Source organism: Stigmatopora argus, unplaced genomic scaffold (assembly GCF_051989625.1).
Source record: "Stigmatopora argus isolate UIUO_Sarg unplaced genomic scaffold, RoL_Sarg_1.0 HiC_scaffold_59, whole genome shotgun sequence".
Taxonomy (NCBI): domain Eukaryota; kingdom Metazoa; phylum Chordata; class Actinopteri; order Syngnathiformes; family Syngnathidae; genus Stigmatopora; species Stigmatopora argus.
Window position 1 is genome coordinate 116,693 of NW_027520073.1, and position 10,808 is coordinate 127,500.

The window sequence follows — 10,808 nt, forward strand, 5'->3', positions numbered from 1 at the left end:
TTCAGCGGGGCGTCAGCCAGCTCAATCCGCTCATGTGTCACTATCCTCGGACATGCACTGTGAAAAACACCGTTGATGTGTGTGGAGCTCGGACTTAGAAAAATTTCTGGAGGTCAGAAATTCAGCGGGGCATCAGCCAGCTCAATCCGCTCATGTGTCACTATCCTCGGACAAGCACTGTGAAAAACACCGTTGAAGTGTGTGGAGCTCGGACTTAGAAAAATTTCTGGAGCTCAGAAATTCAGCGGGGCATCAGCCAACCCAATCCGCTCATGTGTCACTATCCTCGGACATGCACTGTGAAAAAGACCGTTGAAGTGTGTGGTGCTCACACTTAGAAAAATTTCTGGAGCTCAGAAATTCAGCGGGGCATCAGCCAGCCCAATCCGCTCATGTGTCACTATCCTCGGACATGCACTGTGAAAAAGACCGTTGAAGTGTGTGGAGCTCGGACTTAGAAAAATTTCTGGAGGTCAGAAATTCAGCGGGGCATCAGCCAGCTCAATCCGCTCATGTGTCACTATCCTCGGACATGCACTGTGAAAAACACCGTTGAAGTGTGTGGAGCTCGGACTTAGAAAAATTTCTGGAGCTCAGAAATTCAGCGGGGCATCAGCCAACCCAATCCGCTCATGTGTCACTATCCTCGGACATGCACTGTGAAAAAGACCGTTGAAGTGTGTGGAGCTCGGACTTAGAAAAATTTCTGGAGGTCAGAAATTCAGCGGGGCATCAGCCAGCTCAATCCGCTCATGTGTCACTATCCTCGGACAAGCACTGTGAAAAACACCGTTGATGTGTGTGGAGCTCGGACTTAGAAAAATTTCTGGAGCTCAGAAATTCAGCGGGGCATCAGCCAACCCAATCCGCTCATGTGTCACTATCCTCGGACAAGCACTGTGAAAAACACCGTTGATGTGTGTGGAGCTCGGACTTAGAAAAATTTCTGGAGGTCAGAAATTCAGCGGGGCATCAGCCAGCTCAATCCGCTCATGTGTCACTATCCTCGGACAAGCACTGTGAAAAACACCGTTGAAGTGTGTGGAGCTCGGACTTAGAAAAATTTCTGGAGGTCAGAAATTCAGCGGGGCATCAGCCAGCTCAATCCGCTCATGTGTCACTATCCTCGGACAAGCACTGTGAAAAACACCGTTGATGTGTGTGGAGCTCGGACTTAGAAAAATTTCTGGAGGTCAGAAATTCAGCGGGGCATCAGCCAACCCAATCCGCTCATGTGTCACTATCCTCGGACATGCACTGTGAAAAACACCGTTGATGTGTGTGGAGCTCGGACTTAGAAAAATTTCTGGAGCTCAGAAATTCAGCGGGGCATCAGCCAACCCAATCCGCTCATGTGTCACTATCCTCGGACATGCACTGTGAAAAACACCGTTGAAGTGTGTGGGGCTCGGACTTAGAAAAATTTCTGGAGCTCAGAAATTCAGCGGGGCATCAGCCGACCCAATCCGCTCACGGTGCACTATTCTCGGATTGACTCAGGGCGAACCCCCGCCGATTTTAAAAGTGCTGAAACTCGAAAAATATACGGAGCTCGACGATGAAACCTGGTATCTGTCGATAATATCCGCCCACGAAGCACTATTCCCGGGGAGAAAGTCCTCCGATGCCCGTGAAGACCTGTGGGATATGATTTGCCTACTCGTGCAAAATCCGGTGGTCTGCAAAAAGCCTTCGGCAAGTATATAGGGAGAGGAAATTTTTGAAGGTGAGCTCCGGGCTGCGAACCGACCCTGACCTCTCCCGGGGTCCAGGTAGATCACCCTATGTTCGGACAACGTTGGCAAGGTGTTGGGGTGTCCGAGGGTGGTCCTCCTGATTTTTTACGAATTTTTTTCTAAGTCCTGCGGGACTTAGAAAAATTTTCGGAAAATTTAAGCGGATTTTTTCTAAGTGTGAAGGGGCTTAGAAAAATCCATATCCGCTCGTGTGTCACTATCCTCGGATAAGCTCGTGATAAGACCCCGCAGATGTGTGTGGTGCTCACACTTGGAAAAATTTCTGGAGCTCGAAATTTCAGCGGGGCAAAACAAACCCATATCCGCCCTTGTGAGCCTATCGTCGGATAGGCTCGAGGGAAACACCGTTGATGTGTGTGGTGCTCACACTTTGAAAAATTTCTGGAGCTCGGGAACTCAGCGGGGGCTTCAGCAACCCATATCCGCTCATGTGTCACTATCCTCGGACATGCACTGTGAAAAACACCGTTGATGTGTGTGGAGCTCGGACTTAGAAAAATTTCTGGAGCTCAGAAATTCAGCGGGGCATCAGCCAGCTCAATCCGCTCATGTGTCACTATCCTCGGACATGCACTGTGAAAAAGACCGTTGAAGTGTGTGGTGCTCACACTTAGAAAAATTTCTGGAGCTCAGAAATTCAGCGGGGCATCATCCAGCTCAATCCGCTCATGTGTCACTATCCTCGGACATGCACTGTGAAAAACACCGTTGATGTGTGTGGAGCTCGGACTTAGAAAAATTTCTGGAGCTCAGAAATTCAGCGGGGCATCAGCCAGCTCAATCCGCTCATGTGTCACTATCCTCGGACAAGCACTGTGAAAAACACCGTTGATGTGTATGGAGCTCGGACTTAGAAAAATTTCTGGAGGTCAGAAATTCAGCGGGGCATCAGCCAGCTCAATCCGCTCATGTGTCACTATCCTCGGACAAGCACTGTGAAAAACACCGTTGAAGTGTGTGGAGCTCGGACTTAGAAAAATTTCTGGAGCTCAGAAATTCAGCGGGGCATCAGCCAGCTCAATCCGCTCATGTGTCACTATCCTCGGACAAGCACTGTGAAAAACACCGTTGATGTGTATGGAGCTCGGACTTAGAAAAATTTCTGGAGGTCAGAAATTCAGCGGGGCATCAGCCAGCTCAATCCGCTCATGTGTCACTATCCTCGGACAAGCACTGTGAAAAACACCGTTGATGTGTGTGGAGCTCGGACTTAGAAAAATTTCTGGAGCTCAGAAATTCAGCGGGGCATCAGCCAGCTCAATCCGCTCATGTGTCACTATCCTCGGACATGCACTGTGAAAAACACCGTTGATGTGTGTGGAGCTCGGACTTAGAAAAATTTCTGGAGGTCAGAAATTCAGCGGGGCATCAGCCAGCTCAATCCGCTCATGTGTCACTATCCTCGGACAAGCACTTTGAAAAACACCGTTGAAGTGTGTGGAGCTCGGACTTAGAAAAATTTCTGGAGGTCAGAAATTTAGCGGGGCATCAGCCAACCCAATCCGCTCATGTGTCACTATCCTCGGACAAGCACTGTGAAAAACACCGTTGAAGTGTGTGGAGCTCGGACTTAGAAAAATTTCTGGAGCTCAGAAATTCAGCGGGGCATCAGCCAGCTCAATCCGCTCATGTGTCACTATCCTCGGACATGCACTGTGAAAAACACCGTTGAAGTGTGTGGAGCTCGGACTTAGAAAAATTTCTGGAGCTCAGAAATTCAGCGGGGCATCAGCCAACCCAATCCGCTCATGTGTCACTATCTTCGGATATGCACTGTGAAAAACACCGTTGATGTTTGTGGAGCTCGGACTTAGAAAAATTTCTGGAGGTCAGAAATTCAGCGGGGCATCAGCCAGCTCAATCCGCTCATGTGTCACTATCCTCGGACATGCACTGTGAAAAAGACCGTTGAAGTGTGTGGTGCTCACACTTAGAAAAAATTCTGGAGCTCAGAAATTCAGCGGGGCATCAGCCAGCTCAATCCGCTCATGTGTCACTATCCTCGGACATGCACTGTGAAAAACACCGTTGAAGTGTGTGGTGCTCACACTTAGAAAAATTTCTGGAGGTCAGAAATTCAGCGGGGCACCAGCCAGCTCAATCCGCTCATGTGTCACTATCCTCGGACATGCACTGTGAAAAACACCGTTGATGTGTGTGGAGCTCGGACTTAGAAAAATTTCTGGAGCTCAGAAATTCAGCGGGGCATCAGCCAACCCAATCCGCTCATGTGTCACTATCCTCGGACATGCACTGTGAAAAACACCGTTGATGTGTGTGGAGCTCGGACTTAGAAAAATTTCTGGAGCTCAGAAATTCAGCGGGGCATCAGCCAACCCAATCCGCTCATGTGTCACTATCCTCGGACATGCACTGTGAAAAACACCGTTGATGTGTGTGGAGCTCGGACTTAGAAAAATTTCTGGAGGTCAGAAATTCAGCGGGGCATCAGCCAGCTCAATCCGCTCATGTGTCACTATCCTCGGACAAGCACTGTGAAAAACACCGTTGAAGTGTGTGGAGCTCGGACTTGGAAAAATTTCTGGAGGTCAGAAATTCAGCGGGGCATCAGCCAGCTCAATCCGCTCATGTGTCACTATCCTCGGACATGCACTGTGAAAAACACCGTTGAAGTGTGTGGAGCTCGGACTTAGAAAAATTTCTGGAGCTCAGAAATTCAGCGGGGCATCAGCCAACCCAATCCGCTCATGTGTCACTATCTTCGGATATGCACTGTGAAAAACACCGTTGATGTTTGTGGAGCTCGGACTTAGAAAAATTTCTGGAGCTCAGAAATTCAGCGGGGCATCAGCCAGCTCAATCCGCTCATGTGTCACTATCCTCGGACAAGCACTGTGAAAAACACCGTTGATGTTTGTGGAGCTCGGACTTAGAAAAATTTCTGGAGCTCAGAAATTCAGCGGGGCATCAGCCAGCTCAATCCGCTCATGTGTCACTATCCTCGGACATGCACTGTGAAAAACACCGTTGATGTGTGTGGAGCTCGGACTTAGAAAAATTTCTGGAGGTCAGAGATTCAGCGGGGCATCAGCCAACCAAATCCGCTCATGTGTCACTATCCTCGGACATGCACTGTGAAAAACACCGTTGATGTGTGTGGAGCTCGGACTTAGAAAAATTTCTGGAGCTCAGAAATTCAGCGGGGCATCAGCCAACCCAATCCGCTCATGTGTCACTATCCTCGGACATGCACTGTGAAAAACACCGTTGATGTGTGTGGAGCTCGGACTTAGAAAAATTTCTGGAGCTCAGAAATTCAGCGGGGCATCAGCCAGCTCAATCCGCTCATGTGTCACTATCCTCGGACATGCACTGTGAAAAACACCGTTGATGTGTGTGGAGCTCGGACTTAGAAAAATTTCTGGAGCTCAGAAATTCAGCGGGGCATCAGCCGACCCAATCCGCTCACGGTGCACTATTCTCGGATCGACTCGGGGCGAACCCCCGCCGAATTTCAAAGTGCCGAAACTCGAAAAATATATGGAGCTCGACGATGAAACCTGATATCTGTCGATAATATCCGCCCAAGAAGCACTATTCCCGGGGAGAAAGTCCTCAGATGCCCGTGAAGACCGGTGGGATATAATTTGCCTACTCGTGCAAAATCCGGTGGTCTGCAAAAAGCCTTCGGCAAGTATATAGGGAGAGGAAATTTTTGAAGGTGAGCTCCGGGCTGCGAACCGACCCTAACCTCTCCCGGGGTCCAGGTAGATCACCCTATGTTCGGACAACGTTGGCAAGGTGTTGGGGTGTCCGAGGGTGGTCCTCCTGATTTTTAACGATTTTTTTTCTAAGTCCTACGGGACTTAGAAAAATTTTCGTGTTTTTTAAGCGGATTTTTTCTAAGTGTGAAGGGGCTTAGAAAAATCCATATCCGCTCGTGTGTCACTATCCTCGGATAAGCTCGTGATAAGACCCCGCAGATGTGTGTGGTGCTCACACTTGGAAAAATTTCTGGAGCTCGAAATTTCAGCGGGGCATAACAAACCCATATCCGCCCTTGTGAGCCTATCGTCGGATAGGCTCGAGGGAAACACCGTTGATGTGTGTGGTGCTCACACTTGCGAGGCTTTGGCAACCCATATCCGCTCATGTGAGCCTATCTTCGGATAGGCTCGGGGGAAAAGACCGTTGATGTGTGTGGTGCTCACACTTAGAAAAATTTCTGGAGGTCAGAAATTCAGCGGAGCATCAGCTTGCTCAATCCGCCCATGTGTCACTATCCTCGGACAGGCATGTTGGAAAACACCGTTGATGTGTGTGGTGCTCACACTTAGAAAAATTTCTGGAGCTCGGGAACTCAGCGGGGGCTTCAGCAACCCATATCCGCTCATGTGAGCCTATCTTCGGATATGCTCGGTGGAAAAGACCGTTGATGTGTGTGGTGCTCACACTTAGAAAAATTTCTGGAGCTCAGAAATTCAGCGGAGCATCAGCCAGCTCAATCCGCTCATGTGTCACTATCCTCGGACATGCACCGTGAAAAAGACCGTTGATGTGTGTGGTGCTCACACTTAGAAAAAATTCTGGAGCTCGGGAACTCAGCGGGAGCTTCAGCAACCCATATCCGCTCATGTGAGCCTATCTTCGGATAGGCTCAGGGGAAAAGACCGTTGATGTGTGTGGTGCTCACACTTAGAAAAATTTCTGGAGCTCGGGAACTCAGCGGGAGCTTCAGCAACCCATATCCGCTCATGTGAGCCTATCTTCGGATAGGCTCGGGGGAAAAGACCGTTGATGTGTGTGGTGCTCACACTTAGAAAAATTTCTGGAGCTCGGGAACTCAGCGGGAGCTTCAGCAACCCATATCCGCTCATGTGAGCCTATCTTCGGATAGGCTCGGGGGAAAAGACCGTTGATGTGTGTGGTGCTCACACTTAGAAAAATTTCTGGAGCTCGGGAACTCAGCGGGAGCTTCAGCAACCCATATCCGCTCATGTGAGCATATCCTCGGATAGGCTCGGGGAAAAACCCCGCCGAAGTGTGTGGTGCTCACACTTAGAAAAATTTCTGGAGCTCAGGATTTCAGCGGGGCATCAGCCGACCCAATCCGCTCATGTGTCACTATCCTCGGACAGGCATGTTGGAAAACACCGTTGATGTGTGTGGTGCTCACACTTAGAAAAATTTCTGGAGCTCAGGATTTCAGCGAGACATTACAAACCCATATCCGCCCTTGTGAGCCTATCGTCGGATAGGCTCGAGGGAAACACCGTTGATGTGTGTGGTGCTCACACTTAGAAAAAATTCTGGAGCTCAGAATTTCAGCGGGGCAAAACAAACCCATATCCGCCCTTGTGAGCCTATCGTCGGATAGGCTCGAGGGAAACACCGTTGATGTGTGTGGTGCTCACACTTAGAAAAAATTCTGGAGCTCAGGATTTCAGCGGGGCATCAGCCGACCCAATCCGCTCACGTGTCACTATCCTCGGATAGGCATGTTGGAAAACACCGTTGATGTGTGTGGTGCTCACACTTAGAAAAAATTCTGGAGCTCAGGATTTCAGCGGGGCATCAGCCGACCCAATCCGCTCATGTGTCACTATCCTCGGACAGGCATGTTGGAAAACACCGTTGATGTGTGTGGTGCTCACACTTAGAAAAAATTTGAGAAAAATCTCTGGAGCTCAGGATTTCAGCGAGCAATTCCAAACCCATATCCGCTCATGTGAGCCTATCCTCGGATAGGCTCGGGGAAAAACCCCGCCGAAATGTGTGGTGCTCACACTTAGAAAAATTTCTGGAGGTCAGAAATTCAGCGGGGCATCAGCCAGCCCAATCCGCTCATGTGTCACTATCCTCGGACATGCACTGTGAAAAAGACCGTTGAAGTGTGTGGTGCTCACACTTAGAAAAATTTCTGGAGCTCAGGTTTTCAGCGGGGCATCAGCCGACCCAATCCGCTCATGTGTCACTATCCTCGGACAGGCATGTTGGAAAACCCCGTTGATGTGTGTGGTGCTCACACTTAGAAAAATTTTCTGAGAAAAATCTCTGGAGCTCAGGATTTCAGCGAGCCATTCCAAACCCATATCCGCTCATGTGAGCCTATCCTCGGATAGGCTCGGGGAAAAACCCCGCCGAAGTGTGTGGTGCTCACACTTAGAAAAATTTCTGGAGGTCAGAAATTCAGCGGGGCATCAGCCAGCCCAATCCGCTCATGTGTCACTATCCTCGGACATGCACTGTGAAAAAGACCGTTGAAGTGTGTGGTGCTCACACTTAGAAAAATTTCTGGAGCTCAGGTTTTCAGCGGGGCATCAGCCAACCCAATCCGCTCATGTGTCACTATCCTCGGATAGGCATGTTGGAAAACACCGTTGATGTGTGTGGTGCTCACACTTAGAAAAATTTCTGGAGCTCAGGCTTTCAGCGAGGCAATACAAACCCATATCCGCCCTCGTGAGCCTATCCTCGGATAGGCTCGAGGGAAAACACCGTTGATGTGTGTGGTGCTCACACTTAGAAAAATTTTCAGAGAAAAATCTCTGGAGCTCGTGATTTTCAGCGAGCCATTACAAACCCATATCCGCTCATGTGAGCCTATCCTCGGATAGGCTCGAGGAAAAACCCCGCTGATTTTTATGGTGCTCGCATGATTTGGGTCTACCAGGGCATTCACGTGGGTCTACCCCATGCTCGAAACTGGGTCTACCCCATAATATAACTTGGGTCTACCAGGAGAGCGAATTTGGGTCTACCAAATGTAAGGGGATATAACTCACCTACTCATGCAAAATCCGGTGGTCTGCAGAAACCCTTCGGCAAGATTATAGGGAGAGAAAAATTTTGAATGTGAGCTCCAGGCTGCGAACCGACCCTCCGCTCTCCCGGGGTCCAGGTAGATCACCCTATGTTCGGACAACGTTTGCAAGGTGTTGGGGTGTCCGAGGGTGGTCCTCCTGATTTTAACGAATTTTTTCTAAGTGTGAAGGGACTTAGAAAATTTTCGACAAGTGAGAGTGGCGAACTCACTAAGGCGGTCGTAACCGTCTACACCAGTCCGACGATGGTGTGCTATTCAGGGATAACTGATAACACGGGGTGGGTCCTGACCCGGAACAGGCACTCGGACTTAGAAAAATTTTGACAAGTGAGAGTGGCGAACTCACTAAGGCGGTCGTAACCGTCTACACCAGTCCGACGATGGTGTGCTATTCAGGGATAACTGATAACACGGGGTGGGTCCTGACCCGGAACAGGCACACGGACTTAGAAAAATTTTGACAAGTGAGAATGGCGAACTCACTAAGGCGGTCGTAACCGTCTACACCAATCCGACAATGGTGTGCTATTCAGGGATAAATGATAACACGGGGTGGGTCCTGACCCGGAACAGGCACACGGACTTAGAAAAATTTTGACAAGTGAGAGTGGTGAACTCACTAAGGCGGTCGTAACCGTCTACACCAATCCGACAATGGTGTGCTATTCAGGGATAAATGATAACACGGGGTGGGTCCTGACCCGGAACAGGCACACGGACTTAGAAAAATTTTGACAAGTGAGAGTGGCGAACTCACTAAGGCGGTCGTAACCGTCTACACCAATCCGACAATGGTGTGTTATTCAGGGATAAATGATAACACGGGGTGGGTCCTGACCCGGAACAGGCACACGGACTTAGAAAAATTTTGACAAGTGAGAGTGGTTAACTCACTAAGGCGGTCGTAACCGTCTACACCAATCCGACAATGGTGTGTTATTCAGGGATAAATGATAACACGGGGTGGGTCCTGACCCGGAACAGGCACACGGACTTAGAAAAATTTTGACAAGTGAGAGTGGCGAACTCACTAAGGCGGTCGTAACCGTCTACACCAATCCGACAATGGTGTGCTATTCAGGGATAAATGATAACACGGGGTGGGTCCTGACCCGGAACAGGCACACGGACTTAGAAAAATTTTGACAAGTGAGAGTGGCGAACTCACTAAGGCGGTCGTAACCGTCTACACCAATCCGACAATGGTGTGCTATTCAGGGATAAATGATAACACGGGGTGGGTCCTGACCCGGAACAGGCACACGGACTTAGAAAAATTTTGACAAGTGAGAGTGGCGAACTCACTAAGGCGGTCGTAACCGTCTACACCAATCCGACAATGGTGTGTTATTCAGGGATAAATGATAACACGGGGTGGGTCCTGACCCGGAACAGGCACACGGACTTGGACATGGAACTGAGCTGGGAACTAAGCTGGGAACTGGCGGAATCATAAACGAAATTTGGTGGAGTCTGACATGGAACGGAGCTTGGGAACTGGCGAAATCGAACGAGGTGGGACCTGACCTAGCAACAGGCACAAGGACTTGGACATGGAACTGAGCTGGGAACTAAGCTGGGAACTGGCGGAATCATAAACGAAATTTGGTGGAGTCTGACATGGAACGGAGCTTGGGAACTGGCGAAATCGAACGAGGTGGGACCTGACCTAGCAACAGGCACAAGGACTTGGACATGGAACTGAGCTGGGAACTAAGCTGGGAACTGGCGGAATCATAAACGAAATTTGGTGGAGTCTGACATGGAACGGAGCTTGGGAACTGGCGAAATCGAACGAGGTGGGACCTGACCTAGCAACAGGCACAAGGACTTGGACATGGAACTGAGCTGGGAACTAAGCTGGGAACTGGCGGAATCGAACTTTGATGGGTCGGGGAAATAACATATTTCGAACCCCACCCATCTCCCCATTACCCTTTCCCCACTGACCGATTGGCAAACAAGACCCGCCTCAGGAGGGCTCACGCCGGCCCGGCTTATAACGCCGGTGCTCGGGCGACTGGGTTCCTTCGCCCTGCGGGTTCGACTAAGGGCTTGCGACACGAATCTTCCCTAGGGGGGGCATTTGCCAGGGGTCGAAGTCGCTACCCTGAACCGTTTCAGCGAGACCGAGACGCCCCGTCTGACTCAGCGGTCCTACCTCGGAGCCCGCCGCCGCACCCGACGGCCCTTGTAGGGACGACCCGGACGGCGTGCGGGATTCACTCCGGCGAACATTTCTTTCTCAGGCAAACCAATCTCCT

The 10,808-nt window shown here is 50.0% G+C and overlaps 1 long non-coding RNA gene across 2 annotated transcripts in view; it reads left to right on the top strand.

Annotated features, from left to right (window-relative positions):
• The first annotated feature begins 5,178 nt into the window (after positions 1–5,178).
• The window catches only part of LOC144070385 (uncharacterized), a 73,605-nt gene continuing 67,975 nt past the window's right edge, over positions 5,179–10,808 (top strand). For both annotated transcript variants that reach the window (XR_013299249.1, XR_013299250.1), the window contains exon 1: positions 5,179–7,898. This is a non-coding gene — a long non-coding RNA (uncharacterized LOC144070385). The remainder of the gene's footprint in view (positions 7,899–10,808) is intronic.